This window comes from Centruroides vittatus, unplaced genomic scaffold (assembly GCF_030686945.1).
Source record: "Centruroides vittatus isolate TY-2023 unplaced genomic scaffold, ASM3068694v2 contig_941, whole genome shotgun sequence".
In the NCBI taxonomy this organism is placed as follows: domain Eukaryota; kingdom Metazoa; phylum Arthropoda; class Arachnida; order Scorpiones; family Buthidae; genus Centruroides; species Centruroides vittatus.
In genome coordinates this window covers 360,838-369,983 of record NW_027122625.1, presented here as the reverse complement: position 1 = coordinate 369,983, position 9,146 = coordinate 360,838, and positions in this window count along the sequence as shown.

The following is a 9,146-nucleotide window of genomic DNA, read 5'->3' as shown; positions in this document are numbered from 1 at the left end:
GTATTTTTTACACAGATAATCAACAGGATTTGAGATTTTCCAAATGATTTTTCTCTATAATCATTCGAAGTGGGTCAAGATGTGGGTAGAGCAGAAGCATCTCTTTATCTTTCTTAAATGTGCGGAAGCTTTTCTTCCTCCCTCTATTTATTTATTTATTAGATAAAGTTAATTTACCTTTATTAATTACCTTAATTAATACACCGTTATCTTTATTATAAAGTTGTAATTTCAAATTATTTTTTTTCAAATTAAATTTAGTGAAAATGAAAGATGAAAGGAGGTTCTTTACGCGTATAGAACGCCTTCTTTATTAAAAGCATTTTTTTTTTTTTTAACACACAATTTTCCTGGTCATTGTTGCTTTTTGTATGACGAAATATACTACATATTCTGCTAGAATTGAAATTTATTTTGTTGGAAAACAATTACTGTAATGCTCTGCCTGTAAGTATAATATATTATTACTTACATAATGTTAAATATAAATTGAAACATGACGATATTAAAGTATGCTTATGCAGCTTTCTCCACTTACAAAGAACTCGTATTGTTGTGGTAAAAAAAAAATTTCAGGCAGGAATTGAGGTCAAAATTTCAATTGGTTGGGTTATTTACGCCTCATCTATGTTATCTGGATAAGATCAAAGCTGAGACGTTCACAAAATAGCTATAATGATTCTCCTTTGTTTAAACCAGGTTCGGGTTTATAGCTTAAAGGTCGTATTTTTTTTTTTCTCTCTCTCTCTCTCTCTCTCTCTGACCACCAAATTTATTTGCGAGAAACGTTGAAGAGGATGTAATTAAATTTTTCCTGGGATTTAATGTAGGAAAAAACCAGGAAAGATTGCTAAATATGCCTAATTGCTATACACAGTTTTAAATTTTGAGAGAAATAACGCGCAAATTTCCTTAATTAATTAGGTTTTATTATTGTTATATCAATATTAATTTACTACGATAATTGCTGTATTAATTTTTAACATATATAAGTATTATTATTATATTTATATCCATATATAGCTCCTGGTAGTTATATAGAAGCTAAGGTAAATGTAGTACAGAATAAAGTTTAGGTGCAATAAAGATAAATCTGTATGTATGTACAATACATAAATATATTTATATATTTTAATGAATTTTGTATTTTATTTAATCCAAGAAATATATTAATGACAGTTAAGACGTGAGCCTGCTGCTCTGGAGGAACCGGAATTCGAATCCATGGAAGTAACTCTTCAGAAAATTTTCATGGGCACTGAGAGATGGGGTCCTAATATATCGGACCCCATTCCTCACTATTATGGGTCTGGCAGAACCCACGATGTATATGAAAAAGCCCTTTCAGTGCCCACATGGTGGAAAGTTTCTCTTTTAAAGCTATATTAAAGTTATGGTATCTTTTCAAAATATATAAATAAGATAATTTTCTTATATTTAAACTTAAAATATTAATTTTAAATAGGCCCTATATATGTATATATAGATATTATAGAATATTACTCTGAGTTTAATTTAATGTTTATAAAAACTGATACTAATTTAAAAGCAGGATTTCACTGCAGGAAGAAACACTACAACAATACCTCCCTACTTTCTGTAATTAGTTCATTTCGTTCCGATATTACTAGAGATAATAAAACTGAATTACCCAAAATGTAATGGAAAATAAAACAGAGAAGCACAGATGTAGTGATAACAATACTTAACGATCTCATAGATTCTACATGACATTTTCCTAAAAAAAAAGTCCTTTCCAGATTTCCTCAAAGATAATTAAACCTGTCATGTGCTGAAATGGACTTATAATAGTTAATCTTTCACAATAATGTACACTTGTACCTCTATATATATATGGAACGAGTTATGGTACAAACCTATAATTTCGGTGTCGTGCACTCTGACCTGTGACCCGAATGAAGCAGTACATAACACTGTGTAAATAATGTTTATTCTGGATTATTTATGTTTTTATCAGCATTTAGGATTATTGTCCGCTGTAATGATCTACTTTACGACATTTGCATTAATGAATTCAGATGATATCTGAAGGGAGTTGGCACGGTGATTTCTTTTCTCTTTTAGCAACTGTTTAGCACTGTATTTTTCATCCTATTGTCTTATCTAATCAACAATTCAAAATACAGCAAGTAAGTTTGTATAATTTACGTTTACCCACTAAAATTTAAACTCATTGTGCTATTTCTCCTTCAAGCTTATTTATCTTTCCAGCTATCTTGCTGTGCCAGAGCTTCCACTTCCGTAAAAACGATACAAACATAGATAAATTGAAAAAAAAACAAGCAATGCCAGAAGGAAACATTCTATTTTCGTTAATAAATTGACCCGTACCACATGAAAAATGCTCATTCGTGTATTTATAAATAGCTCGTGCAGCATAGCCTGTCATGTCGTAAGTAGAAATTCGGTGTGGAAAATATGTCACCTTGGTAATATAAACAAGTTTTTACATAAATATATATATATATGAATGAGGAGTTCAAGGCAGACATCGGAAAAAATCGTTAAATCACTTTGCAAGCGATCAAACGTGCCCCGAATAGTTGATTAATTATTATCAAAATTGCTATATATTATGGTTTGTTACAGCTCTGCCAAAGTGTAATTTCTTGAAAGGGTATTCTGATGATGAAAAATCGAAACATTTCAAATTTATGCGTGTAATTAGTTTAAGTTTCTATCGAAATGCAGAAGAATACAGTGTCCGCCACTGTATTACCTGATTCGCTACTATTGTGTGGCCTATTCTTCAAAATAGATGCAAAAGCATATAATGCATTTATGTCTTTCGTTAATGCGTAAAAACAAATATTACTCGTCTCAACCATCTAAAAATTTAAGTTTTTCTTTATTGCAGTTCGTATGAAAAGTAACTCTCGTTCAAGATTTTCTCCATTATCCGGCTTAATACTTCAGCCAATCTACCGTGTAACGACTTTAATTAAGGATTAAATGTCAAGACAGTTTAACGAGGTAAGCTTAACTTAACCGCAAGTCGTTTTCCTGCTTTGAATAGGTAAATTAACGAAGGTTATAAACAAATTATTACACGATAAGCAGGATGTCACAGCGCCACCTGATGAGTCACATCGTTTGTAATTTGTATTGTGTAATTTAAACAATACTCTGTATTTAAAATAAAGGCTGTAGCATCCAGACTTAATGTCTGTTTAAATTAGAGAGTTTTCCTTTAAAGGAATAATTTGTGCGGGAAATAATGATAAAGTCAATAGGAATTTATTTCGGTTGTTTAAGTCAGTACAAAACTACCAATTTATTTAACAATGGTCACGACTTTGGTCTGTCAAATTACAGTTTGTAATTAGTGTAAACAATAAAAAGAAATACAGTTATTTTTGTCGGGTAATGTTTAATAATTTTTAGTAATTTTTTTGGCAAAGTAAAAGCATTTTTTAGCAGAATTTCAGTTCTGTATGTAGTCTGTATGTAACTTGAAGCAATGAGTATAAGAAGGAGGAAGTAATAATTTAAATAAACAATTGTAAATGAATGAGTTAACAATAATAAAACGTCCAATTTGATGCATTGTTCCAGATTTACTAATTTTAACACTATGGTGAATGTTAGCATTGCTTACAGTTTATTTTATTATAAAAACATAATAGAGGGAGTGGTCAAGCTCTGGTGGGAGTGATCAAGAGCCTTTCTATAACTTCTTGTAATGATACACCGAGAGTATTACGTTTTTTCCCTCTCTTTACGCACCCGAAATTAAGTTAACTAATTTTCTACAATTAAGATTTAGGCTCTATACAGTCCTAGGCCTCATTAATACCCCCCTCTCTCTCATCAGTCCTGTTGATTATATTACAAATTAACTGAAATTTAATTGTAATAGCTTGATTGATTGGCGAATGAGTAATTAAATGACTTATTGGGTTGCAATATGAAAAAATTATAGAGCTATAAAATTCTACTGTCATTCGTTTGTCTGTCCGTCTGTCATTTCTTAATCTTGAGAATGATGTCAGATAGATGAAGTTCAAAAGCATATATGGAAACCTTGAAAGCAGGAGGCTTCGATTAACTATGTAAGAAATTCCGGTCTAGAGCGGAAGTTACGTTGTTTCAATTCAAAAATTTTCCCTCGAAAGGTGTTAGATGACGGCACGACTCTACTGTTAAAGGAAAAGTATGATGTACAGGGGCAAACCACTGCTAATTTGAGGTGGAAAGCATATATTTTAAATTAACTAAATTAAAAATATGATTAAAAATTGCAGCCCGGAATTGTGACGATGTCACAATAAATAATTGCTCATTTTTTCTTTTAAAATGTTTATAAATAACAATCTTAACAATAAATTATTTTAATAATAATAATAAATCAATGCGCTTATTAATATAAAAATAACATATATTTTTTTAATTTACTATTTTATTCTTAAATATGAATTTTTTTGTAAATAAATTACCTTGGTATAATTTATTGTTTGACGTAGATACTTGAACATGACAATATAATCATTTAACAAGATCACTTAATAGTCGTAAAGGGTCGTCTACTGTAATAGTAGCTTTTATTAGCTTTAAACTTTGCCTGAAACTGGTTTTAAAACTAAGAATGAGCAATTTATGTCGTCATTATTTATACAGCAATAAATTTCGAATATCATTTTTATCTTCGTATGTAATTCTATTATGTCGAAAAATAATTTAATAATTTCCATCTCTTCTTGTTTTTAAAGCCTGATTTGTGACTATTATCTACATACGAGCGAGGAAAATTATCAAAATTTCTTTGTTAATTATATTAAAATGAATTTTTTTTAATTATTAATATTTAAATATTGCAAACCTATAAATCCCACCGTCGTTCGTCCGACTGTCTTTCCTTAATCTCGAGAACGGCGTTAGCTAGATGACCGATTAACCGAAAGTCACGTTATTTTAATCCAAAACTTTCCCTGAAAGCAGTTAATAGATGGCCGGCACGACTCTTTTGTTAAAGGAAAAGTATGATGTACAGGGACAAGCCACTATTAATTTGAGGTGGAGAGCATATATTTTAAATGAAATAAATTAAAAATATGGTTAAAAATTGCAGCCCGGCATTGTCGCAATGATGTCGCAATAAATAATTGCTTGTTTCTTATACATTTTCAAAAAAACTCCATCAAGTTGCTTAACTTTCCCGGCAACAACATTTAAAACTACATGTGACGTCATCTCTTATGATATTTTACTAAAAACTTTTTTTTAATGATTATAAAATGGCAAAAGCTTAATTTTGAAGGTAGGGATGAGTTTTATAAATAAGTAAAATCGAAGGGGGGTGTGTGCTGGTCGCCGGAGGTACTGGTGAACTTTTTACCAGAGCTTGTTAATTGCGTATCAGTGAATTAGAAAACTTTAAATAGCTGAAACATGGTAGATTTAAAGCCGTGGATATTTGTAAATAGATTATCCTTGGATTTAATAAGGTGTTTATTAATAATTTCTGGGATTGAATCAAATCCAGGACGTTTACCTCGATCTCCGCAACAAATGAGCCAAATGGATATGCAAAGAAGGGGACGAGGTAGACCACACAAGGATAATGCTAAAGAAAAACAACTAAAGGACTTAATTAGTGAAGATTATCATCAAATAGAGAAAGAGGTGAGTTGGAATAGTCCTAAGACATCGAGAACAACGAGAATTTATGATTATTTCGATACATTACGAGATTCAGAACCAAAAGTACTGGAGGGGACTCAGTACACATTAAAATCGATATACGATCTGATACAGGACAAATTTGCACAGCTCCATATCGAAATACAAGGAATTAAAACTGAGGTCAATTCATTGAAAGAGGAAAATAAATATTTTCATGGAGAGTTGACAAAACTGTCCCAAAGAATAGAAGAGATGGAAGAAACATCCAAGAACAACGACCTAATAAAAGGTATGTTGGAGTTTGAAATAGACAATCTGGTTAACGAGAGGAATAATAAAAATATCAGGTATAAATTCTCCGTTTAACTCGCCTGATTATGCAAAGGAAATTAAACAGTTCGTAAATAAGGAATCGAGTATAACTAACAGCTATATTGAAAGTTTGGTCAGACCAATGGTGAAATAAAACCGATAGTGAAAATTTCATTAGAGTCCCTACATGATAGAAATTTGATTCTTAAAGCATTTTGGAAAAATGAAGGTAATTTTAGTAATGAGGAGAAGAATAAAATAATTTTAACTGCAGATTTATGTAAGAGATCAAGATGGAGAAGGAAGAAATTACATGCAATAATTAAGCAAGAAAAACTCAACGGGAATTATAAGAGATGACTATTATATAAAGGATAATCAAAAAATACACATATGATGTTAATCTGAATAAAGTGGTTCAACTGAGTGGTATTGTGAAAAGGAACTAATTAACATTTCGGATTAATGTCAATGGATTGTTAGAAACAATAGATATTTGAAAGGTTAAAACTAGGAAAATAGAAAATTTAGAAACAGATATACTTGTTTATTCTGACGATGATACTTATTAATAGTGTTTTACGACAGGAAACTGTGAAAAAAACATGAACGATACTATTGAGATGATTATATTGAAAGTTAATTACCGCTAGAGATCGTTCTTGATATTTACCTGTCTCAGGATATCACTGATTGTTATATTTAAAAATTCTGTGCGGTATAACCTAATTTCAGAATACTCTTATATTGGTGGTTACTAATTGCTGATGTCTTGGTCTAAGGGTTTGTTTTTTTTTTCTTTTTGTCAAAAATTCACACGGTGTAAATTTTGTAAGGAGGCATCTAGAGTTAGGAGATAGATACAACCTCCGTGCATCGGTTAAGTTTGTCAATCAAAATATCATCTACTTATTTTTTCCATATAGTAAATGGTAATGAATAATAAGACAAGTGTTTGTTTGTAACGGTGTAAGATGCCATATGGTTTTAAATAATTAAGTTTATAATATTAAAACTATACATTTAAGTTAACGAGAATAGACACGATGTCAACTATATTGGAACGAATGTTAAATAGGGCAAAGCCAACCGTGGTTGGTTTTCATCTGTATCATCTCTCTGTAACAGATGTAAACCTATTATAAATAAACGTTATTTATTTAAAAAAAAAAAATAATAATAATAAAATCGTCATTCATCCGACTTTTCAAGACTGTATATCCTTATTTTAATATAACTTTTCGCAAAATGTATTATTCTATTAATATTTTTAAATTGATTTAAAACTAATTATAGCACATTTCTTATACCATTGTTTATCATAAATTTATACACATGGTGATTCTCTCGCTAGGAAATCCAAATGTTCTTCAATAATTGGATTGCAAAAGGTGCACACGTGATGTACCTGTTTAGTCTGTGGTGTAACTTAATTTCTCATTGGTTTAGGCTAAATGTAAACATGATATTCAGTGTATAATACGTGACAAGTAGCTCTTGCCTACAAGATCTACCGAGCATATCGGATTGCCAAATTGACATAAACAGTAGAAATGATTGGATAATAGAGTGGGTTATTTATTTTACAATAAATCCATTTTTCTGAGGGACTAAAAATCTGTAAAATTATGAATGATTTTTCAAAAATATGCTCGTCTTTTGCCGTCGAATTATCGCTCAATAGTCTTATTGTCTAACATGAGAAAATGCTTTATCTCTATTCTTACAAATCGTTTTAATTACTGGCTTAAATAATTGAATTTAATAGTCTATACTCAGAATGCTTTGTTTCTCAGGATAAAGGATCTGAATTGACCATTTATTTTTTTAAATATTCTGTATTCAATTTAATATAGCTCATAAACGTAGTAAGCCCACCAGGTCTGCTCCTGACTAACGTGTTGGCTTGCGGAATTTTCCGGGGTTCTTCACGTCCATAACACCTAAATGGGACCAACTTTTCATAGAAAGTCTTCCCGGAAGATCCTCTATCGTTGTTTTATATCATTAAACCGAATCAATTCCTTTCATGACTTTATTTCTTTTGTTAGATAGCGTTAAATACTTTTGACGCTTTCTAAAAGCATTTAATACCACTTTCTCTAATTGTTGCATAATTATGTTTGTTTGAAATTAATAAGAAAGGCGAAAAATTATTTTTCTATTAGGCTTATATGTGTTGTATTATGATATTGTTGTATAAAATAAAAAGCAATTGCGAAATATTTTCTTTTGTGTTTACAACGGCAATTATTATCATTATTTCTTGTTTGTTTGTTTGTTTCGCTTCACTATACTCCGGGTCAGGTAGTGTGAAAAGACAACAGTCCTAGTTGGAATATGAACTTTATGCATGGTTTGGAAAGATTTCAAATGATGTCTTTGAGAAAAATGTTCCGAGATACGCCATCCGACACGAAACAGATACTGGTCAAGGACGTGTACACGTGAGGTTGGGGACTTAAACCTCCCACTTAGAAAAAAATAATTAAATAAAATGTCATATTGTATATAGCTTATATTTATTTGTATCCGTTTAGTTCCTATTTAGTTTACTATATTACGTTACTTATATTTAAAAATTAGCAAACTACGTTATGAAAAGATAATGTGCTTTGATTTTTAAATCCCAGTCGTTAAAAAATCCCGTGCCAGGGCTCTTTCATTACTAAAATGATTGATCGAGTTTTACTATCGGTTTAAACAAATGCAAGATCCAGCTAGTTTAACATGTAATAAAATGATGGATTTACTCATAATTAATAGTCAACAAAACTAGCTCCAGTGAAGATAGCTCACGAAATTATACAGTAGTTTGGAGCATCTGCTATTTTATTTGAGGATTTCGTTGTATAATTAAGCTTATACAATCATATTTATCTAGTTGCATTTTAAGAAACCAGGGGAGGGGTTTTTGCTAAAATCTACCTTTCATTTCAGATGTTAGAAATTTCATCTGTGGTTTAATATGTGAAAATGCCATTGGAATCATCATTATTCAAATTAAGTTAGGGATAACTAGAGTAATTTAAATATTTTTCAAATGTTTAAAACAATTTTTTCCATAAAATTTTAAATAAAAATATTATAGTATGAATAGGAATTCGTGGGTGGTATATCCAGAATATGTCGGGCTTTTTCATCGCCCGGCCGCTTCCATTGTGGACTTAGCCAAACTCTCGATGGATATT